We start from the raw sequence: 27,694 nt of genomic DNA on the forward strand, positions 1-27,694 counted from the left end.
ACCCGGCACACGCCTGAACCTCAACCACACCCACGGCTCCGCAGCTCCGCGCTTTTCCTCCGGGTCCCGAGCGCGCCTCTCACATGCTCACGCCTTTCCTCTGGCGGTCTCCTGTCTCTTGGTTGCTGCAATCCGGCGCGCTAGCCCAGTCCAGCACACCAGGGACCGCTCCGGGCTGGCCACCACCCGGAGCGGCCTGGCACACATCTCACCCAGGGAGTCCTACGCCGCCGGTCCTGACACACCTGGACCACCAACTTCGGTTTCCTGGTGCGAGGGCCGGGTAGGGGCCACCAGGAAGTGTGTCGGCAGGCGCCAGGGTGCTGGCCCAGTTGGCAGAAAAAGGGTTTGAGGGCTCCGGAGAGGCTTTGTGGGTCTTGACTCCGTGTGGGACTTGGTTGGAAGGGACAGCACCCGCGGGCCACCTAGGTGTTCAAAAAAGGAACTTCAATGTCTCCCCGTCGGGGAATCGAACCCCGGTCTCCCGCGTGACAGGCGGGGATACTCACCACTATACTAACGAGGACGACAGAGACTGTGTGCGCACTCCGGCCCATCTTCGACGCAGGCAAGAACCACAGCATCCCTCTCTTCTAATGACCAGCTCTTGTTCTGCACTGCACCGCAACCCAAAAGATCCCGAAACCCGGCGTCAACACCAGGATCCCGACCCGCAGCCCGAAGGGACCACCGTGGCGCTGGACTCCTGTCCCCGCCCTCTAAGGCACCGGTGCCAAGTGCCGAGTGGCTGCGGTTATCACTTGCCGCGTCAGGACAGCCCTGCGTGCTGTGGGGCAAACAGGGGGCTGCAGGGCGGGGATCCAAACCGGGACCTGGAGGCACTCTTGCGCCTAGCAGCGTCCGGTCGTCGACACGCTGGTACCGAGCGAGGCAGAGCACGGTTGAGTTCGTCGGACGATGCCCGCAGCTTGAGCACCCAGAGGCGTTCAGATCTGCACCCGAACCGGCGCGCCGTCCGGTCAAGGCTGCTTGTTCCCACTTGGGCGCCGGTCGCCTGTGCGAAGAGTCGCCTCCGGCCCAGATGACCGAAAGGTCTAAGTCTTTGCGTTTAGGTCGCAGTTCCCCCTCGAGGTGTGGGTTCGAATCCCACTCCTTACAAGCTTGCCTTTTCCAGTCCATCGCACCTCACCCCACCACAAGAGACCGCATGTCTTGCCTCCTCCTCAACCTGTCCATCGCCTCCCCTCCCTCCCTCGTCCCCGAAGTCTTCCCCCCACAGACCTGGGTCTCCAGGAGAGACCTCCCATCAACACCAACCAACTCTGCAGTTGGGTGTCGGGAGCCATAACGACATCAGTTAATTGCTCTTAGATGGTGACCAGACTTTCTCCTACTCAGAGCACATTCCAATAGATTGTAAAGCAATTAACCAAAGTCATAAAAAGGGAACTAGTGATTTATTATAGGTGCCAGGACAGAGGATAAAATATTGACTGGGTTTACCTATGCAAAACCTCATTATATAACTTAGTTATGGTTTTAAACCTTCAGGGAACCTGTGGAGCTGTGACAGGTGATGGATGGTTAGCCAGATAATTACTCCTAAAGGACAAGCATGTAAATATTCTCTGCTGTAAACTTCTATTTCAATTTATGATTCGATTTGTGTGTGTGTGTGTGTGTGTGTGTGTGTGTGTGTGAACTTGTGGTAAACTTTTTAAAATGCGATCGTGTATTCTAAAAGATGTTTAAGAGCTGAGGACAAAGAGAGGAGTCAGAACCAAGCTGAGCAGAACTGGACTGTGGAGAAGTTTTTAGACAGAACACTTTTTAGACAGAACTGAACTCAAGAAGAACTTAGAAGCATAGGCATAGCATTGGGAGAAAAGACTTTGAGAGTGAGAGCATTATTGTGACATCAGAACAGGAGGAGAGGGCAAGATTAAAAGGAGAATGCAGAGTGGAATTACTTGGAGAGAGTAGGAAACAAGAGAGCAAAGTGCAGACTGCAGAGGGAATGAGGAAAAAGAAGAAGCTGGAGAGAGCAGAAGGAGCAGGCATACTTCTCCTCACCATGGGACAGAACAGATCCTTTCTTAATAACGAGGCAGGCTTAGTCTTATTAAAAGAAACAAGCTTTTTTTTTTTTTTTTTTACAAACTTAGGTTTAATTCATTTAGCATTAAAAGGGTAGAAGCCTTTTCTTTATGCAATAAGGACTGGAGCTCATTCTTCATCCAGAATGAGTGAGTTCTGTTTGCACTGGTGCTTGGTCTTTTGCTCCATATGCATATGTAAGTATGGATGTGTGTGTAAGTATGTAATTGTGGGAATGGGCGTGTGTGTGTGTGTGTAAGAATGTAACAGTGAGACTGCATGCAAGCTAGACCCTACTTGTTTGAGTGGAAATGTATAAATGAGCATTCACGGGTCTGTATATGAACTTATATAAGTTTATGCATATTTGCCTATGTAAAAGTTTTTGCTTCTGCAAGTGCTATTCACTTCTCTTGGTTCACTAGAAGTTTATTGCTCCAAATTTCCCCCTAGCCTGACAAGCAAGAGGCATAGGGACAAAAGGGAAAAGGCCCCAGCAAGTAATCCTCTACTTTATCTCCTGCTGTTTTAGAATGAGGTACTAAATGCCAGAGACTGCAGTTTCTGGCCTCAGAGGAACACGGAAGGCGGGTCGGTTACAGTAGCAGAGCATAGTGACTTAGACATAGATAAGTAAAACAACTACAGTAGCATTATAACTTAGACTTAGATAAGTAAACGTATTATTATACAGCAACCCTAAATATCTCGTAAGACAAAGTCTCACCCGGTATTTCGTAAGACAAAGTCTTACGCTCCGCAAACGCTCTTCCCCCTCCGCTGCCTCAAGAAGAACCAACAAGAAAGAAGACTCCCACCCGGGCTGGCCTCAGGCAGCTGGAGAGAGGAGGTGGGGGTGGGAGGTGGGGAAGAGGGGAAGGGGGTGGTGTGGTCGCGTTGCTTCTCTTATGAGAAAGTCGAGTGAGTAGGAGGCTGGTCCTAAGCACGCCGGTAAGCCAGCCAGCCAGGGGCTAGCGCCTTCTGTCTACAGCTAACCTTGTCCAAGCCCACGTCCACTGGTCACCGTCCACCGTCACCACCCATAACCCCACACCCGGACGTTCTGACACAGCTCTCCGGCCCACCGCCTCTTTTCCTCCGCCTCTCAAGGGAGACACCCACGGTGCCCATGCCTCTGTGTTGAGGCCGTCGAGGCTTCTGCTCTACAGCTGGCCTTCCCCAAATCCACGCCCTCCCCCCTGGCGCACACCTGCCTGACGCTTGGCGCCCCGATAGCCACAGCGCCGGCCCGCAGCGGGTGCCGAAGGAAACGTAGTCTGGGGACTCCGAGTTCCAACCCACCACACCTAAGACCTGGACTCCTCAAAGGGCCCGGTGCCCGCCCTAGAATCCGCTCTCCTCGCTCGCTTCCCACAAGTGTACACACAACAGACACAAACAGGTAGGAGCGCGCCAGCTACGTGCCAGTCAGTGGATTCCAGCCGAGGCAGGCTTCGCCCCAGCTCCAAGCCCGGACTCTCCTCCTCCTCTCTGCATGACCCAGTTGGCCTCTCCTGTCGGGTGATCCATCCATACCTACATCTTTCCATCCATGCATCATTCGATCCATGAGACCTTCCATCCAACCAGTTATCCGTCCATCCATCCATCTTTTCCGGCCTATGGTCTGTCGCGGGGGGAGGGGGGCGGAGGAAGGTAAGAGCTTCTGAGTGTCAGGACTTTCAGCAAGTACAGGCTGTGTGAGCGTCAGATAGCACTTACAGCCAGGGCATGGGTGGTTCAGTGGTAGAATTCTCGCCTGCCACGCGGGAGGCCCGGGTTCGATTCCCGGCCCATGCAAAGTTTAGTCTTTTGGTTCTGAGGTTAACGTTCCCATCCACCGCCGTGCGTACCTAAACACACTGCATCCTTACCCTGCAAATGACCTACAGTCACCTTCAAGCAACATGATATACCCATCCTGCAGGCTTCCCTCTACCACCAATACCAGGAGCTCTACACCTTTTTTTTTTTTCGGAGCTGGGGACCAGCTCTACACCTTCTTATATTTTTGGTTGTGAGCCTAGCCTTTAACGGCTGAGCCATCTCTCCAGCCCAGCTCTACACCTTCTTAACACCACCCTCACCTACTGGCTCCCACCCTACAATGCTGGGAAACACCACTTCCTCCTCTCTTCTGGGATGTAGATGTGGGGAATCCTGTTCTCTCCCATCTCCATCTTCAATGTCTCACAGCGTGAGCGAGCACACCCTCACACGCACGTGCATGCCGGGATGCCATGTGCTCTCACTTTGGCATCCTGTCCACTCCTCCCTCTCTGCTGAGTGGATGCACTTCTGCGAGTAAAAGCCCGCCAGCGTTCGTGCAAGCACACAAACACCCAGAGAGAGACAGACATAGAGAAACACAGAGAGACAGAGAGGGAGAGCGACGCACACAGAACACACACACACACACACACACACACACACACACAGTTATGCAACAAGGGAAACACAGAAATACATGTGCATGTGCGTGCACATGCCCTTGGGTTCAGAGAGAGACAGAGAGGAAGAGAGATGCACACACAGAGAGACCAAGAAAGAGAGAGGGGCGCGCGCGCGCGCGCGCGCACGCACGCACACACACACACACACACACACACACACACACACACTCTGCACAGCTCCGAGAGGCACAAGGGCACACAGTTGATTCCATGGTCCGCCATGCTAAGCCTTCCCTCACTGAACAGTCTCCCAGTGACCATCACTGATGTGTACCCATGGTTGTTACACTGGTGCTGCTGCTGATGGTGACGGGGGTGGTGGTGGTGGTGGTGGTGGTGGTGGTGGTGGTGATGCCTCTGTTGGTCCTTTTGCTGCTGCTGCTGGTGATGATGATGATGATGGTGATGATGGTGATGGTTATAGCGGTAGTGATGATGGTCTTGGTGGCTGGCTGTCTTATGGCTGATGCTGCCCCTCTTTCTGCTGCTGTTGCTGGGGTGATGGTCATGTACAGGGGTTGTGGAAATGAACAGGAGCTAAAGCACTCCAATCCCTGGGAGCAGTGTGGGTGCCCCCTGAGTTTCAATCCACCACACCTAAGCCCTAGCTTCCTCAAAAGGCCAGGTGCCCACCCTAGAAACTGCTCTCGTCTTTCACTCGCTAGCTTGCTCACTGACTTCACACACATGTGCACACACCAGATACACACAGGTAGGTGGGTACAGGCTACGTGGTGGGGGCTTCCAGGAGAGGCTGGTTTCACCTTAAGACTTCAGTCAGAGGCTGGGACTTTCCTCCCCTCTGCATGACCCAATTGGCCTTTCCTAACAGACCCATCCATGCATCCAAGCAACTTTCCATTCATGCATCCTTCTGTCCACCCACCCATCCAACAATGAAACTGTCTGTCCATTCATGCCTGCAACCACCCATCCACGCATCTATACATACATACATACATACATACATACATACATACATACATACACACATACATACATCCGCTGGGACATGTGTAGGAGAGCGATGGGTATGATGTGTTGTGAGTGTGTATGTATCAGCAGAGACAAGTTCTGCTCTAGGACTGCCCTTGGACTGGCTCTTTGCCAAAAGGGAGCATGTTTGAGGTGACAGGAGAGAATTTCGAGGTGGGAGGACAAGTTGCAGAGAGGAATAAATAAGAGAAGCTTCTCTTATCAGAAATTGAACCTGGGATGGGGCTGTGAGAGCACCAAATCCTACCTTCTAGACTACCAGGGAGTGTCACCCCCAAACCTTGGACTTGAGATGTTGGTGCTGAGGGTGATTTGAACTGTGCAGACTTGGCCCAAGATGTTCCAGTTAGAGGAGAATTTAGTTTGTGGCCTAGAGACTGTTCTTGTGATATTTTGGTGAAGAATGTGGCTGCTTTTTGCCCTTGTCTGAAGAGTCTGCTGAGGCTTAGGTAAAGAGATTTCAATTATTTGCTTTGACAAAGGAAGTCTCAGACAGCCTGGTATAAATTCTGTTGTGTGGTTACTAAAGTTCACTCTTATGAAGAGCGTTTTGATGAAAAGGAGCCAGCTGAGAAAGGAAAATACAAAGATTAAAGGACACCAGGAAGTAGAAAGGAGCTGAATCCTTTATTCAAGAAGTTACACAGATTAAGGGAGTGGTGACCTCAGGGCAAGATCCCACCCAACTAAACTGACTGTTTATGCTTTTGCAGTTAAACAAGGGATAGTTATATTTAGGCATTATTATTACCTGGTTGTTATTTCCATTTGGACTTTTTGTCTGGCATGAACTACAATCCAGAAATCAGGACACACCTGTGATCCAGATTTTGAGACTGAAAGACACAGATTTTTTAAATCTAGATCTTGAGTAATAATAGTGCCCATGAAAAGCTTAGGCTCAGGTATGGGGTACACAGCTTCAATCAAAGGAGACAAAGGCAATTGGTCTCTGAGTTCAAGGCCAGCTTTGGACAGAGAAAGTTCTAGGTGAAGGAAAGCTTAGGTCTAGGCATGGTGGCACATGTCTTTAATCCCAGCATTTAGGAGACTGAGCCATGCAAATCACTGGGTTCGATGTCAGTCTACAGAGTAAGTTCCATAACAGCCAAGCCTAGGCAGTGAAGGAGTTGGAAAACAGAAAACTGGTGATGATATAATAGAACAAGGGGCCATGTTCTAACTCCAGCAAGCAGCAGAACCCAGCAGCTTTAGCCGTATGGCTCTGGCTTTATAGTCAAGAATAGAAGGGACTAATGGGACAATTGATTCTGGTTAGCTGAAGCTAAGACATTAGCAGTGATTAAGAAGAGACCAGCATCACTGAGGTGAAATTCTCTGGTAAGTATTTTCTGAGAGCACAAAGAAGCTGTGCTTCAGAGATAGTTAAGGTCGTACCTCATGCTGCAGCTGGAGTTGGCAATGTGAAAGAATCAACCAAGTGGTACTGGTTTTGAAGGCGTGAAAGTGTCATGGAGAGCAGCTGAGGCTTGGCACTGTGAGAGTCCAGGGAAGGCCATTGGTGAAGGTGTAGCCTTAATTGCATTTGATGGCCCAGATATGAAGGGGTCATGCAAAGAAGTTGAGGCTTGGCACCTTGAAGAGAGCCTATGAGAGGCCATTGGTAAAGCCTAGTTGCAATAAAAGATTCCAGCGAATTAGGGATGCCAGTACCATGGGATGACCACCAAGAACAGCAGCAGTAGTGGAGTGGAGTTAAACAGACCCTATAGTGGTAGAGATTTGACCTAAGTTCTTTGGAGGAACCCATAAGATCACATATGGACCCCAGACATTGGAACAAGAAGCTGTAATGATGAAGTTGCCTTGGAGACCCCAGGATGCTCGAGATGCCAGAGTCATGGGATGCCTGCTGAGGAAATCTGCAAACAGGGAGTGGAACCAGACAAAGAGCAAAAGTTATGCTGTTGTCAACAAAGCAAAAGGGAGCTGGACATCAGACTTGGAGATGCAAAGTTTGGAGATGGCCCAACTGCCTTCTCATCTTGCTTTTCTCCAGGATTTCCTCACTGTGTCATTTTGGAATGGTAATGTATAACCCTTGATGTTAGAGGTGTGTGATTTGCTTTTTGATTTTGATTTTATAGGGGATTACAGTTAAGTGACTGGATGAATCTCAGAAGAGACTTTGCACTTTGTTTTTTTGTTTTGTTTTTGTTTTTTACCTGGAGCTGAGGACTGAACCCAAGGCCTTGTGCTTGCTAGGCAAGCGTTCTACCACTGAGCTAAGTCCCCAACCCCGAGACTTTGCACTTTGAACTTTTAACATTGTTGATCTGTACTGTTATGGACTACAAGACTTTTGAGATTGGACTAAATGTTCTTTGCATTATGCACATTATTAGGAGTTAAGGTGTGGCCTTGGTGGAGGAAGCGTGTCATTGTGGGCATGGCCTTTGAGACTCTCCTCTGTAATTTAAAGTTTTTCAATGCCTACCTTTAATATGAGTTCTTAAAAACTGTAACCTCCCTTCTAGCCCACTACCCACCAGAAGTAGTAGAAAAGAAGATTATTAGGTTATAGAGGAGGTGGGCTTGTTTAGAAATGGTTCTCTGGAGCAAATCCCATCTGTGTCATCAGGAAATCAGCATTTTGACTCACAACTCAGCAGAGGCAGTTCGATTCACTCACAAACACTTCATGAATACACCAACAGGCCAGTTCAGTAGTCTCGGGATAGCAGCAGCAGTGGCATGACCTAGCAGGGACAGCCAGACCTCAGTCTAATTGGCAGTCTGCACAAAATTGCCTGCCTGCACACTGCCATGCTTCCCAACATGGTGATAATGGACTGAACCTCTAAAACTGTAAGCCAGCCCCAATTAAATGTTGTCCTTATGATTGCCTGGGTCATGGTGTCTCTGCACAGCAATAGAGACCCAATCTAAGAAAATGCCAATCAGAGGCGTACGAGCATTTGGGGCTCTAGTAATTTATTTTAAGGAACTCTGGCTCAACACAAATATTGCCACATTTTGCCTTTGAGTAACTCCAACAGAGACTTTTGCCTGTTTACTGCCTCTTGATTTTCTTTGTACTTTATAAACCCTATTTGCATGTCGGCCAAAGTCATTTAGATTTATCAGATCTTCTCCCTCACGAGATCCATGCCCCACTAAATAAATCAGTCAGCAAAGCCACTGAAGCCCCACACACACTTCTGATGTCTCTGTTGAATCAACTTCTTTTTTGAGTCTTATAAAGACAGTAAGGTCTGGCCTGATGAACTGGACATTGAACATCTCTAATACCTACATTTCAGTAATACCTGTCTCTCCTTTAGTCTCTCAGATCTCACATGGTGATAACCACTCATCCTTAATGGCTTATCTAATGGAAGGGCCCCAACTTGACAAGATAAACCCCATCTTGTAACCAGACCTCCATCTTATACACTGGGCTTAAGTTAAGCACTAATTACTAGAAAAACCACAAACTGTTCCAAGAGGAAACTAACCTAGACACAGGCCACCAGTAGGAAAATACATAACATTCCAGAGGCTATAGATAAGTATAAATTACTTAAGTCAGATGAAATTGCTGTTAGCCAGTCATGTAACTGCCAAGTTGATAAGCCCCTCATCCTGCTGTAACTGCAATAAAACAGCTGAACCTTAGGGACTCAGGGCCCTTATGAGAGTTTGTATACTCTTTGCTTTTGCTTATGAATTTGACTCCTGATGGTCATTTGGGACCCTTGGATCTGGGCACAATGCTAACCAAGTCTATCAGTGATGGATTTCCCTCATACTATCTCCAATGTAGCCTTTGTTTTAAGGAGAGGTTGGTAGCTTATATTACTCAATTAGGGGGAGGAGCTTGGGGGAGGTCCCTCAACGGCATACAAGACTAGTCCCATATGGCCCCATATTCCAGAGCCTCACAAACCAGATCATGCAAGGCTCCTTTAATGTTTGTTTAAAAGTGTCTGGGAGGGGCTACAGAGATGGCTCAGTGGTTAGAACTGACTGTTCCTTCAGAAGACTTGAGTTCAGTTACCAACACACGCGTGAGCGCACACACACACACACACACACACACACACACACTTAAAAATAAAAATCTCTCTTTAAAAAATATCGCAACCGGGGCTGGGGATTTAGCTCAGTGGTAGAGCGCTTACCTTGGAAGCGCAAGGCCCTGGGTTCGGTCCCCAGCTCCGAAAAAAAGAACCAAAAAAAAAAAAAAAATATCGCAACCACAAAAACAAAGCCATGCATGGTAGCTCACACCTTTTATCCCAGTAATAGGGACGCAGAGGCAGGCAGGTTTCTGTGAGTTCGAGGCCAGCTTGCTCTGTCTAAATGAGGAGTCCTAAGATAGCTAGGGCCTCAGAGTGAAACCCTGTCTCAGAATAAACACACAAACAGAAAACCCAACCCAACCAACCAAATAATAACAGCAACAACAGAAGACAACCTTCCGTAAAAGTCTATCCTAATTTAATCAGCTCTGTGCTAAGCATTCCTTGTCTGTTACAGTTTCTTCCATTTTTAAGGCCCCCCCATCTGTTGTTGAATCAAGATTTCTACTTTTTCTTCTTCCTCTTCTTGTTTTCTTTTTTTTTTTTTTCTGTTTTCTTCCTTTTTGTTGTTGCTGCTGCTGCTGCTGCTGCTGCTGTTGATTTTTTTGAGACAGGGTTTCTCCTCGTATCCCTGGCTGTCCTGGAACTCTCTCTGTAGACCAGGCTGGCCTCCAACTCACAGAGATCTGCCTGCCCTGCTCCCTGAGTGCTGGGATTAAATGCCTGTGCCACCACTCACTGCCCAGTGATTTCTACTTTTAAAGTTCAAATCTAAGGAATATGTTTTTAAATCACTTTTAATGTGTCTGTTTTTCTCCTAACACATATTTTCTGCACAACTTTCAGGTTTTTGGATCCTAGAAAGGGCTCTTTAGAACAGATCTAACTTGTAGTCACTGTTTTTTTTTTCCCCCCCAGCTCCCTCATTCTTAAGAAATGGTAAGCCAGCCAGTATGTCTACCTCATCCTTCCTTCACTCTAAGTCTCTAGACTCAAGTTCCTTTCTCACTGTAATCCCTCCCTGTCCAGTCCTCCTGGGCCCCAGTGTTTGACCCCCGCTGAGCTTTGCCGATGCGTGTGGAAGCCTTTTGTTCCTAACAAATGAAAGCCCTGGCTCTGAGCACAAGCCTGGGTGGTACAGCTGGGCGATAATTGGCTCCTGTCTTTTGTTCCTCTTTCTTTGTTCCTGAGGACAGAAGGCAGTTTTTCCACTGTGCTTCCCTGTGCTTCCCGGAATTTTCCACCTGGTGAACTTGGGGTATATATATTCCGTGAATCAAGTAAAAGATTTGGCATTCTCTTTTCTTAACATGAATGACCTGAGTCTGTGTGTTTTTTCTTAAACCTCGCAGGCCTGGTTCTCGGTACCCTGTTGGCGTGGGCACCGACACCTCCCTTACTCGAGCACACACACACACACACACACACACACACACACACACACACTCCTCCACTCCTCCTAAGGAGCCATCTTGGCCTCGGACATATATTTTACTACACACAACAGTGACCATGTGACCTCATTAGCAACCTGTCCATGTTCTGAGACCTTATATGTTACTGTCAGGGATTATAAAACCTGGCTTAAATCTTTAACCATTCTCAGGGCATCTCTACACTCATCTGGAGAACCCCACTAACTCATCAAGAAGCCATGCCACTTGATACAAGATAGGAGTCAAGAGCCACTCTGAGGTTGCATCTGTGGACTCTTGTGGGCACTTTGGGAATCAGGGTCCCACTTGGCATTTAATAATGATAGGGAGACATCTGTATAGTATATACCTGTTGGCCTTTATGCTGGGGGGCAGTTCCTCAGCTAACCATCTAGACTAGACCTGCCTGCCACTGTGTCTCAACCTCACAGCTTTTTTTGCTTTCACTGTTGGACTCAGCTCTCCCTCTAGAACCAGCCTCCAGCTCCTCATTTATCCAAAGCCCTCTTCTCTCTCCGGCTAAGAAAGGCTTATTAGCATAATGGGAGGGGTTCCACAGCTTCCACACTCTGAACCAATCAGCAGCAGGACAACCTCCTGTCTATCTCTTAATGCTGTCCTTTGGCCAGATTGAGGGCTCTGTGACCTCCCCCATGGCGGCTTGCTTTTTAAACAGAGAATTGCAGATCAGTTTGTTTACATCTTTTGGGGCAGGTGATGAAGCCAGAAGCATTTACTTATGGAAAGCAGGTCTTGTGGGCTGTAGAAATGGCAATACAGGGGCACACATTCATAGCCAGTTGACATAATACGTATGGGGGTAGGTTATCCCAACAATGGACATTCCGCTTCTCAATAGGATATCCTTAGTTATGTCTTATTACCTGTAGCAAGACCCATGCAACTACTGTCATAGCAAAACAGCACACTATCACACAGGACGTGGCAGAAGATGTGATATTTGAGGGTTCCCGTTGCAGATGCTCTGCCTTCAGACTGTTTGGCTTTAGTTGCATATCTGGCTACCTATAGGCAGGACTATGTGAGCATTTCTCCCAAATTCATCTTCAGTTCTGTTGATCCTTGTTTAGCCGACAATGACAAACCAATGACTTTATTGGGGGTTATTTATAGAAGCGTGGGTGAGGGGTTATTTACAGGCATGGATGACTCAAGGACAGCTGTATTACTGTAAATTCCACCCCAATCTGATTGATGACTCATGAAAGCTGCATTCCCTGGAGCTCATTGCAATGACTTATTGGAAGCTTATAGGTTTCAGAGACCGCTCTGTCCCCAAGAGTCCCTACTACTTACATAAATTCAGGGATGGGGGGAGGGCTGTGAACATTGTAAGATTCAGGGACTTTTTGAGACTTGTGAGTTGCATGCATTATTTACTTATTATTTGCTGATTTTTAAAGTTAAAAAAAAAGTAAGCTGGGCAGTGGTGGTGCATGCCTTTAATCCCAGCACTATGGAGGCAGAGACAAGTGGATCTCCGGTTTCAAGGCTGGCCTGCTCTACAGTGAGTTCCAGGGCATTTGTGTATGTGTTAGAGTATGTGTACATGAGCTCAAGAGCCCACGGAGGCCAAAAGACGATGTTAGTTCCCTTGGAGCTGGGGTTATAGAAGGTGAGAGCCACCTAATACAGGCGCTAGGAAACTTGGGTTCTCTGCAAGAATAATATATGTTCTTAATCTCTTTGCCATTTCTTTAGTCCCCATTTTCTACAATTTAATTAATGATAAAAAGAGATGAAAGGGGTTGGGAATTTAGCTCAGTGGTAGAGTGCTTGCCTAGCAAGCACAAGGCCCTGGGTTCAGTCCCCAGTTCCGAAAAAAAGAAAAAGAAAAAAAAAAGAGAGAGAGATGAAAGGCAAGGACATCTTATGTCTACTCCATAGAGATGACTGCTCCATGGTGTTGGAGAAAGTTTATTATAGATACTTGGGAGAGCATGCCAGGGAGAACATTGGTAGCATTTCTTCTAATGCTCTACCCAACAGTTACCTAGCAACAGCCAGGTATGAGCCTGGCTTGCTATGAAAGGACTGCTTGGCCACCCTTTCTCTCTCTGGACTTCCTTTTTCTTTTTTTTTTTTTTAATTTTTTTTAAAGATCTATTTATTTATTACATAAAAAGTGTTCTGCACATATATGACAGACGAAGGCACCAGATCTTACTATAGATGGCTGTGAGTCACCATGTGGTTGCTGGGAATCAAACTCAGGACCTCTAGAAGAGCAATCAGTGCTCTTAACCACTGAGCCATCTCTCCAGGCCCCCTCTGGACTTTCTCACTCTTCTTCCCTCTCTAGCCTCCCCCTCACCCTATCCCCCATCTTTCCATGAGTTTCTGGCCTACCTCTTCCCCCCACCCAGCCCCTCTCCCCCTACCCTGCTCTCTCTCCTTTTTCCCCTTGTGCCAGGAAGCGTTCATGAACCCTAAAAGACCACCAAGGAGCCATTTCCGATGGAATAGCATTAGGGACTCTTTATTACAAGCTCAGGCTGGTGTTCCCCTGTAACCCAACAGTGACAGACCGGAAGGGAAGGCAGAATAGCCTTGAACCCTCAGCAGGACAAGTTTTTATAGAAAAATAGGACTAAAGGAGGGGGTGTCCAGTCTGGCAAGTATCTAATAGAATGACTATAAGCCAAAAGGTGGGTGCTCTGAAGCAAGACTGGATATAATCACTACTGGTCTGAAAGTATATGTGAACCAATCAGACTAGTCTTTGATTGACTATTGCTAGGAAGAAGCAAGGGAGTGACTCTGGCCAAAGACAAGACGTGAGGTCCTGCCTGATACATGGGTGAAGCTTGGTTTCCACTGCAGGTCAAGTTCTCAGGCTTTCTTTGTTTACTTTAAGATGGAGGCCAGTTCCAAGATGGAGTAGGTTTGGCCTCTTACTCCTTCCCCCCACCCCCGGCTTCTACTCCTTCTCAACCCTCTTCTCATGCCCCCAAATAAACCTCATTTTATACTAGACACACAATATGGCTGGTACCTCAGGGGTGGATGCTTCAGCAAGCTCAGCATGGGCAGTTAAGGCGCCCTCCCCTCACCACACCCTCCCCTCACCACACCCTCCCCTCACCACACCCTCCCCTCACCCACACCCTTTCCTCACCCACACCCTCCCCTCACCCACACCTTCCCCTCACCACACCCTCCCCTCACCACACCCTCCCCTCATCCACACCCTGCCCTCACCCACACCCTTTCCTCACCCACACCCTCCCCTCACCACACCCTCCCCTCACCACACCCTCCCCTCACCACACCCTCCCCTCACCCACACCCTCCCCTCACCCACACCTTCCCCTCACCCACACCTTCCCCTCACCCACACCTTCCCCTCACCCACACCCTCCCCTCACCCACACCTTCCCCTCACCCATAAACACCCCCCACCCCCCACCCCCGCATCACACCTCCACATTACAAACGTACCAAGCATAGACACACAGGAACGCTCAGTTACATACTTACTTATTCAGGAGAGCATAGCCAGGGCCAGACATATCTGGAAAAGTTCAGAGTGGCCGTGACCTTTAACCTTGTGGAGAGGGGGTGAGGAGTGAAAGGGGGAGAACCAAGTGTTTGATTTCCGACCAGGGACAAGGGACTGAGGCACATATTTTACACATCAAAGCAGACCTGGCCTCCAGGTTGTCCCAGCATCCCTCAGTCCCTACTTACCCTGTCCCCAATCTTGAGCTTTCCAGCCTAGGGTCTAGCCTTCCTTTCCCCCAGAGGCTCTTCCCTATATAACCCAGATATTTTGGCCTTTTGCTCGCTCTCTCTCTCTCTCTCTCTCTCTCTCTCTCTCTCTTTCTCTCTCTCTCTTTCTCCTTTTTTCTTTCTGCATGCATTTTTTTTTCTCTTTCTCCCTCCCCTATCTCCCCCTTCCCCATGGTGACTTCCCTGGCTTCAGTCCTTGGGGGCAGTGAGCTCCCCCAACCAAGAACAGTTTCCTTTTTTTTTTTTCATAGAAAAAATAACTTTAGTAAATTCAACAAGGGAAAGAATGGTCAATGGTCTTATTCTGAGAACAAAGCATGGTAACTGGAGGAGACCAAGAAGGCATTGATGTGAGAAGTGAGACCAATGTCCTCACTTCCAAGAGGAGGGAAGGATTGTTGCTGAGTTGCCAGGAAAAAAGGTCAAAAATCTTCCTTTTCCTGAAACTTGCAATTGATACAGGAATAAAGACCGACTGAGCACATCTGTCTGGTGTGGTAGGCCATTCCCATGTGACCTCTGGTCATGCCCGTCAACTCCTGGTCCCTGGGATTCAGGTCCCTTGTCCACAGACATAGGTATGGCAGCCCCCAGTTTGTTGAACACAACTGAGGTCTTCACAACCTTCCCTTCAAAATCTCTCACATTGATGGAGAAGCCACAGCGAGGGCAGATGACAGTGTCATAAGCTCCAGGTAGCAGCAGGACTGAGCCACAATCTGGGCAGGAATCCAAGTCTGATCCAAAGTTGGAGCAGGGTCGGGCCAACTCTATGGCGGATGAGAGCTGAGTCCTCCTCCCACTGGGTCCTCTGACAGCAGCATTTGGAATGCTAGGCGTGGGGAACCTCAGCTGGTGGGGAACCTTGTGTGCAGGACGTAAGTGGGAAGGAGATAGAGCCCCCAACAGTTTTCTAATAAACCAGCCTTTAAGATAATTTAATCTGGTTTGAATTGTCTCATTTCACTGGAGGTTGAGAAATCATCTATGACCAAGAATAGCAACCAGGAAGCCAGAAGTACAAAAGAGGGGCAGAGAGAGGCAGAGAGAAGGGCAGAAGGGCAAAGAGAGTATATACCACAACGTCTGGATTATGTAGGGAAGAGCCTCTATGGGGGAGGGCAGCCTAGCCCTGGGCTGGAAGGTGCAGGGTAAAGAACAGGGTTTGCAGGCCATACCCTGAAACAGGTAGGGACTGAGGGATATTGGGAAACCTGGAGGCTATGCCCGCTTTGATATGTTAAACATCCTCAGGGATGCTTGTCCCTGGTTTGAAACTTAATACTTAACATCTATCTACCATTTCAGTTCTTCAAACAGAGCTTATGGGATAAGGTATGCCTGTGGTCCCAGCACTCAGCAGGCTCAATTGGAAAAGTCACTTGAGCTAATAAGTTCAAGACCAGCCTAGGGAACATAGCAAAATCCATCTCAAAATGTAATGCAGGCCATGATGATATATATACCCCTCGAGAAACAGCACTAAGAAAACAAGAGAACTGCCTCTAGCTGGAGGTCAGCCAGAGCTACATAGTAAGACATCATCTTTTAAAAAAGAAAGAAAACCCAAAACAACAGCACAAAGAAAACGGAAAAGAAAGGAAAGAGAAAGAATTAAACAATGACCCTCACAAACGCAGGCATATACTATATGTATCTGTACTGGCTGGTTTTGTGTGTCAACTTGACACAAGCTGGAGTTATCACAGAGAAAGGAGCCTCAGTTGTGGAAATGCCTCCATGAGATCCAGCTGTAAGGCATTTTCTTAACTAGTGATCAAGGTGGGAGGACCCAGCCCATTGTGAGTGATGCTGTCCCTGGGCTGGTGGTCTTACGTTCTATAAGAAAGCAAGCTGAGCATGCTAGGGGAAGCAAGCCAGTAACTAACATCCCTCCATGGCCTCTGCATCAGCTCCTGCTCCCTGACCTGCTTGAGTTCCAGTCCTGACTTCCTTTGGTGATGAACAGCAATGTGGAAGTGTAAGCTGAATAAACCCTTTCCTCCCCAACTTGCTTCTTGGTCATGATGCTTGTGCAGGAATAGAAACCCTGACTAAGACAGTATTCTTTTCCTTAGGAACATGGAAACTGTTTAGACTCGATTCTGCAGACTACAGTTCTCATAGGAAGGCATGGAGGGGATTAGTTAAAGATTCTACAACGCTGAGTGACCAGTTGTGTCATGGTTGTAGGAAGATGGGATGTTGCAAACTCAGCCAAATTATCTTGGGCTACTGTTGGTCTCCTTAACAACCACTCGTTGTTCACGTCTGTATCTGACCTAACATCCTTTTCACCACCAAATCCACTTGGTAGATCACAAGCTTCTAACCCTAAACACTAAGAATGCCATCAGATAGCAGTCAAAACCCACAGTAGAGGTCTTTTTCATGTGGCTCCTCCCTACCCATGTTCCCATCAGGTTGCTTAAAGTATACCTTGGTATGATTTATTTTGTTCTGTGATGAAAACGTATGCAACGGCTTGCATATTGAAATGCGTTTTTTGGAGCAAACTGGAACCACGTTCCAGGCCATGGTCACTCATATCCAGTTCAGAAGAAACCACGTCTTAGCGTCTTTCAGCCTACAGCTGTGCTTGGCATCACGAGTTTGAAAGGGCTCCTCTCCCGTTGACTACACTTGTGACATTCAACCTGACTTGTACCAGAAAGAAGCTTCCTTGCTCTGGTCTTGGGAGAAATACACACAGGAAAAACCCGAACCGACTCCACAAAGTTGCCCCATCAACCACAACTAAACCAGGTGGGCTGGGGCAGGTCTCAAATCTAAGTCCTTAGAGGTAGAGACAGGAGGATCAGGAGATGGGCAGTAAACTCAAGGTCAACCCTGCTACAGCTCGCAGAAGGCTAAGGCTTGGCTCCCAGAACACGTATGGCGCTCACAACTGCTGCACCTCCAGCCCAGGAGTTCTGATTTCCATTTCAAGGTCTCTGCAGGCACCACGCTCATGTGCTGCTCATACAGACATGCACGCACACTTTTTAAAAAAGGTACTATTTAAAGTATAGTAAAAGGATTTAAGGGGGTGGGGGATGGGAAATGCAAGATGGGAAAATGAAGAGTCATGTAACTTTAAGCCGAGTTCTTGAGAAGTGGAGATCTTAAGAGTGTGGCCAGCCTTTGCTACATAGTTTGAGGCCACTGTGGACAACTCTGTGAGACCCTATCTTAGAAATCTGAGATGAGCAGGAGATTGTAGCTGACAGGTAAATTGAAGCACTTGTCCAGTATTCCCAAGGCCTGGGCACAATCCAGAGCCCACAAAGGAACAAGCCAAGGACGAATAAAGTTCAGACTAAGTACAAAATCAGGAACTTGGTGTATGAAGACTGGTATCAGAAAGCAGTGAGAAAAAAATTACTTCTGTATGCTAAATAAAGGCGGGAACGCTGGATGGCTATCTCGGAGAAGAAGAGCCCATACTCACCATTTACTTATGTAATCCAAATGTGGAAATAAAATTCTGAAGGGCCCAGAAAAAGGTTCAGCCTGAAGTGTAATGTTTTTTCTAGCAGGAACTGAAAATGTGGAAGCAATAAGGAGAAAGACTCTATATATTAACTTAGGGTGAAGGGAAGCAGAGACGCCAACAACACCTAAAAGCGATGATAAAACACAGCTCGAGTTAAAGGGACATGGGTATGTAGCTCAAAGGCTGCGCTTGTCTAACGTTCACAAAAACATATTGAGAGTGACTGGGGTGAGAGGAGCAATGGTGGGTTGAGGCAGATAGTTGGGTATGAGTACTTGCTATTTATGTCAGGACAGGAAGAGAAAGGATGCTTGAAAGCAGCAAATTGCTACCTAGCAGGAATAAACAACGGGGATTAGAAAAGAAAACTTGTCAGGAGTGGGATTCGAACCCACGCCTCCAGGGGAGACTGCGACCTGAACGCAGCGCCTTAGACCGCTCGGCCATCCTGACTACACAAAGGAAGGATAAGCAGCTAAGTTGGAAGGGACAGCTGAAGCGTGTTCCCTTATCGTTTGCTGATTGAACCCGGCAATAACTATGTCTGGACTCCAGACTCAAACTGTAACCCTCACCACAGAGAAGAGGCAACTGGATTCGACTACAATAGAATGGGCACGATACTCCAAAGACCTCGAGTCTCCGGTCCTTACCCAGCCCGGGCGTGGCTCACCATCTTCGGTTTAGGGACTAGTTCAGCAACAACTCAAGCTTTCCAGCCCAAGCCAAGATCTTCTCCGGAAGAGTCTCCGGGAGGCAACCACCGGAGGGTTGCACGCAAGTGTTGTCCTGGTGTTGTCGCCAGGTCCAGGAGGCTTTGGGGTTGCGGTGCAGTGCAGAACTGGGCGATGGGTGAGACCGAGGCTGGCGGTCCTGATGGGCGTCGGAGAGGGGCCGGCGTCCAGGTGCTACCACAGATGTCGTCCTCGTTAGTATAGTGGTGAGTATCCCCGCCTGTCACGCGGGAGACCGGGGTTCGATTCCCCGACGGGGAGACATAAGGAGACTTTTTTTTTTTTGGCCAGATAGATGGCAAGAGCACTGTCCTTTGACTCACATCCCAGACGAAGACCCAGATGATCCAGCCCAACCCGATGTCCTCCAGCAAAGCTTTCCTGAGCCCTCAATCCTTTTTTCTGACAACTGGCCCAGAGCCCTGGCGCCCGTGAACCCGCCTCCACGCCTCCCTGTCTCCCCGCCTCCCCTACCGCGCCCTCCACCCCGAACCCAATATTGGGGTCCAGTCCAGATGTGTCAGAATGGGCGGCGTGCGACTCTCTGGGTCTGAGCGGTGTGCCAGGAGAGTCTGGGTGGTGGCCTTTCGGGAGCGGCCCCTGTGCCTTTCATCCTCTTGGCTTGTTCTTACGGGAGGGATTGTAGCAACTAGGAAGCCTGGAGGTCCCAAAGGGTGAACATTGGCGTTGCGTTGGTGGTATAGTGGTGAACATAGCTGCCTTCCAAGCAGTTGACCCGGGTTCGATTCCCGGCCAACGCATGGTGTGCCTTTTTTTTTCTTTTTTATTGAATTTGGGATCTAGAGTGGCCCTTTTGGGGCCTCTTAGCTTGTCTCGAGACTGCGTGACCTAACGGAGGCTTGAGATATTTTGAGAATGTGGTCAGCGGGAGGATAAGTACCAGATGCAGGTGTTTTTTGGAGTCTTCTGCTTATAGTTACCCATCAAAGAGCCAAATAATAAGTAGTACTGAACTTCAGATTAGTCCTAGGTATTCTAAGCGGGAGGCAACTACTGTCCCTCCCTGGTGGTCTAGTGGTTAGGATTCGGCGCTCTCACCGCCGCGGCCCGGGTTCGATTCCCGGTCAGGGAAGCTGCCTTTTTTAAAACCTTATTCTTACCCACCATTTCAGCATCCTTTGTAAAAACCTTTTACTGTTTAATGGTCCTCATAATGCACAGCACCACAGAACCATGCTTATGTTTAAAACTCTTCAGTGACTCTGCATTCCTGTCCTTTTTTAACACATTTGCCCTCAGATGCACACCTAGTTCCTGCTCTTATTTTTCGGAGTCCCGAAATTTTCTTTCTCACGTCTCAGCCTTTCTGCTTCACTCGGTGCCCAGCCACCATCACACGCGGAACACACGCACCTCGCAGAGTTCCCAGCTCCGTCAGACTCGTTACCCGTTACCCGCTCTTAGCTCTGAAAGAAGTCCCCTAGGCTGCCTCCCCTGTTCATCACCTCATCCACCTGGATGCTGCAGCCCAAAACCTACCCTTAGACAAGCAAATTGACTTGAATCTTCTAGGCTCTTGATTCTTGAACTCCAGCTAAATGATTCTAGATCTTTTGAAAACCCACAAGGGATCTCACTAGTTGTACTAAAGAGGGTGGAAAACATTGTATAGTAACAGTACCCAACTGCCCAGGATGGACATTTTTCAAGATCATTTTATCATTTGAACATTTAGCCCCATCAGGGGTGACATCCAGATTTGTCAAACCTACTAAGTACAATGGATGTCCTCAGGTTCTTTAACCAGGAACTTCTAAGTTACCAGTGGGAATATCACAAGTTTTTGTTGAATTTTCCATAGTAGAAGAGATCTCCAAATGATGAATGGCTTTGGAATTCCTAAAAGCCAAGGGGAAATTACATCCATTGCTAAAACCTTTTTTTGATTCAGAATATCTGGCAGAAGATTGGGGATAATCAGTATAGCATTTGTTTGTTTGTTTGTTTGTTTTAAGCTTGGTCAAGGCTCTGGGTTTTATCCGTTCAATTATGTGTTTCAGTGTTAAAAATTAAATTGAGGTAAAGTAATTATAAATTTGGGACCCTCTCTGGGGAATCCCTGGCCTGTTGTAAATTTACAAAGTTTTTTTTCCAGACAAATCTTAATATATGGCCCAGGCTAGCCTATAACTGGTGCTAGCCCTGCTTAGCCACCACAGGGCTAGGATTATATCTGTGCTCACTGAATGCCCTGAGACCCCTCAGGGATAGTTTTGAATGATTGTATGGGGCTGGTCTTGGGGGATGGAGATTGTGTGTTCAACCTGCTCAACCTCCTTCCTTCTCAGATATTGTTTTACCCTCTATGGCATTTTTAAAACTTTGTCTTCTTATGGTTAAGAGTCATCCACAGACTGCTTCAGTGTACTTTAGCTTTGATTTTGAAATAAGGGTCATAAACCTATTTGTTTTCAAATAGAAGTTTACAAAAGCAGAGGCATCGTGCCAACGTCTTCAGCACAGATTCTGGTTCAAATGAGCAGAGAGCTATTTTCCCAACACGTCCATTCCCCCATTGCAGTCAGCAGCGAGCTTAGTTTTCAATAATTTCTAGCTGGGAAGGGGGAAACAGCAAGAGGTTGGAGGACATGTGGAGCTGTTTGGTGTTCTTACTGTTATGCCACTGAGTTCCAAGAACATCAGGCTATCTCTAAGAATGTCTCCCAGAGGCGGGCTCGCTCTCTCTCTCTCTCTCTCTCTCTCTCTCTCTCTCTCTCTCTCCTATTTGCAGCCTTTTGATAAGACGCCATCAGCTTGTTAACGACAAATGGTGCTTCCACACAGAACATAAGAGATTCTCTCTGCACAGCTCCTTAGTTAGAGGTGAGGCCTCGTGAGCCCCTCGTGAATACGATCTTTAGAAAGATCTGCATTGGTGCTGCCTTCGTGGTGTAATTTGTTAGCTTATTTGGCTATTACCTCAGGGGCGTGAGAGGGAGGACTTATTTATTCTGTAGCCTTTGGGTTGTCGTTGTTCTTTCTTAGGACACAGTTCTCTGTGTAGCCCTGGCTGTCCTGGAACTCACCGGGCTGGCCTCGAACTCACAGAGATCTGCCTGCCTCTACCTCCCAAGTTCTGGGACTAAAGGCATGCATGCACTGCCACGGGACTTTATGATCCACACGCTCTATTTCTAATCTGGAATATTGTACTGTGGTTCCCTCACCGAAGGCATTCCCACCTGCCTCTCCACAGGCTTGAAGTCTAGGCCAAACCCGGGCCTTGCACTCACCTTTCTTCTTCCTTTCCTATCTCAATTCTGTAGTATTAGTCGGGGTTCTCTACAGGAGCATAATTTATAGAATGAATCACTACATATAGAGAGAAGGGGTTTACTAGAGTGACTTATAACTGTGGTCCCAATACTCCCTCAGTAACTGTCTACCAATGGAACGTCCAAGAATACAATAGTTGCTTGGTCCAAGAGGCTGGGTGTCTCAGCTGGTCTTCTATATATGACAGAATCTCAAAGTAGGCTCTAATGACCGTAAAGGACTTGACAGCCAGAGAGAGGGCAAGTGTGCAAAGGGAGAGGAAGGGAGGGAGGGAGGGAAGGAGGGAGGGGGCAGAGGGGAGATAGAGAAATTGAGAGAAGGGAAAAGGGGGAGAGAGAAGAGGAAAGGTGGATGGACGAAGAAGCCAGAAAGGGGGATGGAGGAAGAAGGGGGAGGGGGTGGAGGAAGAAGGGGAAAGGGGGGACAGAGAGGGAGATTCCTTCGTCCATGTCCTTATGTAGGTCATTAGTAGATGGCATGGTTCAGATTAAGGTAGATCTTCCCACCCCAACGGATCTGAATTAAAAGATCTTCCCATTTCAAATGACTTCATTAAGAAAATCCCTCCCTCACAGGTGTACCCAGCCACTGGGATTTTAGTGAATTCTAAGTTAACAACCAAAAATAGCCATCACAACACTCCAATATATCTTATTATATAACATATGATATGTGTACGTATGCACACAAATATATGTTATTTTGCTTGTATTCGCTCCCTCTATTACTCTCTTATTCCTACACCCACTCACTGTGAAGCCCTGGCTGGGTGAGAACTCTGGGTGTAGACCCAGCAGGCCTCAAGCTCAGGGCAATTATCTGTTGCCTTGCTTCTATTTCCTAAGTGCTGGCTGCCATGTTCAGCTCACTCCATTCATCTTTCACAGCAGACGCAGAACAACTAAGGAAAACCCAATGATATTTTTCCAGTTGAAAGGATTTAGAGGCAGCACAAACTCAGCCTCTTAGCTTTCCTTTGAGGTCTTAGAACTAAACTGATATAAAATAGGCCAACGGCAGGAATGTACAAGATTTCAGACACATTTCACACAGGGCAGGGCCCTTCAATAGAAAATGAGGACCCCAAAGAGCAGATACCATCAGACAAAAGTCCTGCAAGACGGACTCTTCCCTTCCCTTGTGTTATTTGTAATAGTCTTCCTTCCATTTTCTGTCAACGAAGCCTCCACCTGTGCTCTGACCTAGGAGGCAGCCAGTGTACTCGGAGACACATGAATCTTCTCCAAATATTCAGGCATATGTAAAGGCTTCTAGAACATACTTGAAGAAGAGCACCATAGCCCACAAATGCCAGGGGCCATGCCCTGGCTGTTCTTCTTTCTTTCTAGCTCCCTCTTGAAGGAAAGCCAATGACAACGGGGAAGAGCATCGGTGGGGGTGAGAGATTTAAAGTTGCTGCTTAATAATAAAATGTGTACCTATCTTAAGTCTAAGTAACGTCAGTAGCTGATCTGTCTTCTGAGTTCCTCTGATGTGAGAAACTGTTTAGCACCTCCATCATAAAACAGCAGGGGATTAAGTAAAGTAGCCTCCGTTTTATCTACACGGGAACTGCAGGGCTCTGTCTCCTAGCCTTGCTAGTTGAAGTTGCAGGAAGAAAAAGGTACATGTTTTTACTCTCTTTTTTTTTCTTTTTTTTTTTTTTTTTTTCGGAGCTGGGGACCGAACCCAGGGCCTTGCGCTCGCTAGGCAAGCGCTCTACCACTGAGCTAAATCCCCAACCCCAAAGGTACATGTTGAAAAGTGATTTTAGCCTTTATTTCTAAGTTCTAGGAAGTTCCCTATGAAAGTTCTATAAGAAAGGAGGGGCAAGGGACTTGTAAGTTAAAAGGGGGGTAAGGGCTGTCTCTCTCTTTGTCCTCAGCACTTATTCCTTTTTCAGAACACTTGATTGATAACATGGTAAAAAGTTCATCACAAGTTTACACATAAATTCAAATCATAAATCGAATAAGAAGTTTACAACAGAGAATGTTTACATGCATAGCCGTTAAGAGTAATTGTCTGGGGGTGGGGGATTTAGCTCAGTGGTAGAGCACTTGCCTAGCAAGTGCAAGGCCCTGGGTTCGGTCCCCAGCTCTAAAAAAAGAAAAGAAAAAAAAAGAGTAATTGTCTGGCTAAACATCCATCACCTGTCACCAGCTCTGCAAGTTCCTGGAGAGTTAAAAACCATAACTTTTGTGACAAAGTATTAGTGACATTTTGTAAAGATGAACCCAGTCAATATTTTATCTTCTGTCTTCTGTCCTTGCTCCTGTATAAATATTAGTTCTCTTTTTATGACCTTTGGTTAATGGATTTTACAACCTCCTGTAATGTGCTCTGAGTTGTAGATGCTTTCTTGCTATTTCAAAAGCAATTAACTCGTGACGCTTGAAGACTGGCAGAGTTCTCAATGCAGTTTTGACATCAGGAAGGACTGAATATCAGCCCTATTAATAAAAGAGCTTAATGATTACTTCTATAATTTTAGGAGTCCTCACAGGATTATCATTAAGAATTAAAAGTCATCTCTTTGTCTATGTAGCATCACTACAGGACGGTACATCTTCGTTGGTCTGCAGAGATCTGCTCAAAAGGGTGGGCTAATACCTAGTGATTGTTATACATGTTTAATAATAACAGGAAAAGCATGTTAATAGCAGGAATCTTTCCTAAGGTGAAATTCTCATGAGCCTCGCCTGCAGAAGCAGATCCAACGTAGATTTTTTTTTTTTTTTTGGTTCTTTTTTTCAGAGCTGGGGACCGAACCCAGGGCCTTGCGCTTCCTAGGTAAGCGCTCTACCACTGAGCTAAATCCCCAGCCCCTCCAACATAGATTTTAATCCAAGGTGGAGACAAATCAGGAAGATCGCCTGCTAGTGTTTAGCCTCTCTTAGATGGCTCTTGGCACACAAATGCAATCCTAGCGTTTGGGATGCAGCGGTAGTAGAATCATGAGTTCTAGGCCAGCTTTGGCTACCTATCAAGTTGGAGGCTAGCCTAGACTTCATGAGGCCTCATCTCAGAAACACTAACACAAGCAAAAATATTGAAACCGATCCTGAAAAGTTTTCTCAGAGTGCACTAAGGAACAGCATTCATTATAAACTGGGCATGGCAGTGAACACCTTTGGCCCTAGCACACGGGAGACAGAATCAAGTGAATGTCTGTGAGTTCAAAGCCAGCCTGGTCTACAAAGAGAGATCCAGGACAGCCAATGCTACACAGAGAAACTCTGTCTTGAAAACTAAAACCAACCCAACCAACCAACCAAAACATTCATTATGTCTTCCTGGTGGTCTGGTGTCTAGGGTTCGTCACTGTCACCATGGTGGCCTTTAATTCTTGGTTAGGGCATTTTGATTTTACTTCTAGTCAATATTGTAACTGCCAGACACCCCACAATCCTCTGCTCTATTTGTCAAACAATCTGAAGTCATGTTGCCGACTGTGGGTCAAGGTCAATCTGGTCAGGGACCCTGATGCTTTTCAGAGCCTTTCTTTTGCTTAACTCATTGTAGTTCATCTCACATATAAAGTACATTACTGGATAGAAATGTGTCCTCTTTCTTTGGTCTCTTCTCTGTCTTTCTTTTTTTTCTCTCTGACCTAATGAATTGAGAAAGACTCCATTCCTAAAATATGTTAATAACTAAAGTATATCGATTGAACCTTGTAATTGGGCCACCTGAGAAGAGATAGCTGTGGAGACAGCACTGGCGCTGGAAAAACTACTTGTGTGATCTGAATCTCTGCAATACAGCTGCTCTTAGAGCCCAGTGAACACGGAGCAAATAAATACACCCACTCTTAAAGGCCCAAGTACGTGGAAGGGAGGGAGGGAAGGAGGGAAGAGTGGAAATTTCTGGTTGTGTCATGTGATGCAGATTCACATGATGATTTGCTGAAGCAAGACCTGTCAAAGGACAGTGCTGTTTGGAGATAGTGTAACTAGGACTCACCAGACACTCCCAGGACACTTGCAGAGGACCTCTATCCTACTGAAACTATATATGTCAATCCAACCTTTCAAAATGACTTTTTTTTTCCTATGTGTTTCTCTATGAAGCCCTGGCTGTCCTGGAACCTGCTCTGTAGACCAGGCTGGCCACCAACTCAAAAATCTGCCTGTACCTGCCTCCTGGGTGCTGGGATTAGAGTTATGTGCTACCATCTGGCTCTGTAGTGATCTCTAAAGTGTAAATGTTTCCAACAGACTAGGATCAGCATGTGCTGGAACAAGATTCCCTGAGGAAGCATTTCCCTAAAAGTAGCTTAGCATGATGAGTTCTTTAGTGTTGGCCCAGCACCGGCTGGGAAACACCTGAGGTCCTTTCACATTTTACACAGCCTCCCACAGTCAGTTCTTCCCTGCAACTCTCTCACCACCACTTCCAACTCAGCCTCCCTCCCTTCTTACTCATCCTTTAACCGTGACTCCCTACTCCAGATTCTCATTTCCTTTCTCCTCCCATCTTAGCGTAGCCGAATCAAATGTACTCATCCACAGACTTTCACTTTTATAATAAGTAGGGCAGCACAAATGCCCGCCGGTCTCAAAAGTTTTGCTGCAGAAACAAAAAACCCAAAAGTGTCCCATTGCGTCTTACGGCTATTTTACTTCGTTTTTATTTTTTGAGATGTAGGAAGGACTCTTTCTCTCCAGTTGCCATGGCCGGGGAAGTCATTGCTCCTGGAGATATAGTAGACATTGATACTGCCTTACAAAAGGGTCTGGAGATCTCTCTCATTCACCTTGGCCTAGCACTGGAATTCACGAAACTACCAAAGCCCTAGACAAGCACCGAGTCTGTCCTTGGAACATGCACCCAGTTGTGAAGAGCTTGTGAATGTCGAGTTGGAGGAAGACCTTCGTGCCAAGCACCAAACAGACCTAAGGCTGATGAGGAGAAACCAGGGGAGCAGGCAGGCCTCTGCAAAACCGACCCGGCGAGAAACCAGATAAAGCAGTTAATGTAGCTGTGCAGTAGTTAAGTACTAAGATCAAGGATGTCACCGAACAGTACCTCATTTGCAGGAAATGAACGAATAAACATTTTAACTCATTAAAAACAAACAAAAAACTGAACGAGAAAGCCTGAAAACACCATTTGCATTAGATTCAGGACAAGCATAAAGTGTTTTTTCATTGTTTCAGGCCTGAACTTGCCTCCTCCCTGCCCGGGCCATCACTTGGGTCGGTGGTCTCCTCCTGCCTGATGACTGCTCGGTTTTTCTCCAGTCGCGCGCGCCGCACAGCAGATGCTGGGCGCCAGGTGGTGCCCTAGACACGTCAGCCAAGCAATTCCTGGAGACCCACGGGATCTGGAAAACTGCACCTATTGGTGTTGACGGAAGCCTGGCGCTCTTCCCGAGGCCTCTGAGTCTTAACTTTGCTGGCAGTTTTCTTTGGAGGCACTG

The 27,694-nt window shown here is 47.3% G+C and overlaps 6 non-coding genes and 1 pseudogene across 6 annotated transcripts; 4 read left to right on the forward strand and 3 right to left on the reverse strand.

The window, feature by feature from the left end:
• Window positions 1-454: 454 nt before the first annotated feature.
• Trnad-guc8 (transfer RNA aspartic acid (anticodon GUC) 8) lies at window positions 455-526 on the reverse strand. The gene has a single exon. It is a non-coding gene; the product is annotated as a tRNA-Asp (tRNA).
• A 3,261-nt stretch (window positions 527-3,787) lies between these two features.
• Trnag-gcc5 (transfer RNA glycine (anticodon GCC) 5) lies at window positions 3,788-3,858 on the forward strand. The gene has a single exon. It is a non-coding gene; the product is annotated as a tRNA-Gly (tRNA).
• Znrd1-ps1 (zinc ribbon domain containing 1, pseudogene 1) lies at window positions 14,986-15,628 on the reverse strand (annotated as a pseudogene).
• Trnal-cag3 (transfer RNA leucine (anticodon CAG) 3) lies at window positions 18,609-18,691 on the reverse strand. The gene has a single exon. It is a non-coding gene; the product is annotated as a tRNA-Leu (tRNA).
• A 470-nt stretch (window positions 18,692-19,161) lies between these two features.
• Window positions 19,162-19,233, forward strand: Trnad-guc9 (transfer RNA aspartic acid (anticodon GUC) 9). The gene has a single exon. It is a non-coding gene; the product is annotated as a tRNA-Asp (tRNA).
• Window positions 19,234-19,661: 428 nt separating this feature from the next.
• On the forward strand, window positions 19,662-19,733 carry Trnag-ucc7 (transfer RNA glycine (anticodon UCC) 7). The gene has a single exon. It is a non-coding gene; the product is annotated as a tRNA-Gly (tRNA).
• A 260-nt stretch (window positions 19,734-19,993) lies between these two features.
• Window positions 19,994-20,065, forward strand: Trnae-cuc8 (transfer RNA glutamic acid (anticodon CUC) 8). The gene has a single exon. It is a non-coding gene; the product is annotated as a tRNA-Glu (tRNA).
• Window positions 20,066-27,694: the final 7,629 nt, after the last annotated feature.

Source organism: Rattus norvegicus, chromosome 13 (genome assembly GCF_036323735.1).
Source record: "Rattus norvegicus strain BN/NHsdMcwi chromosome 13, GRCr8, whole genome shotgun sequence".
NCBI lineage: Eukaryota > Metazoa > Chordata > Mammalia > Rodentia > Muridae > Rattus > Rattus norvegicus.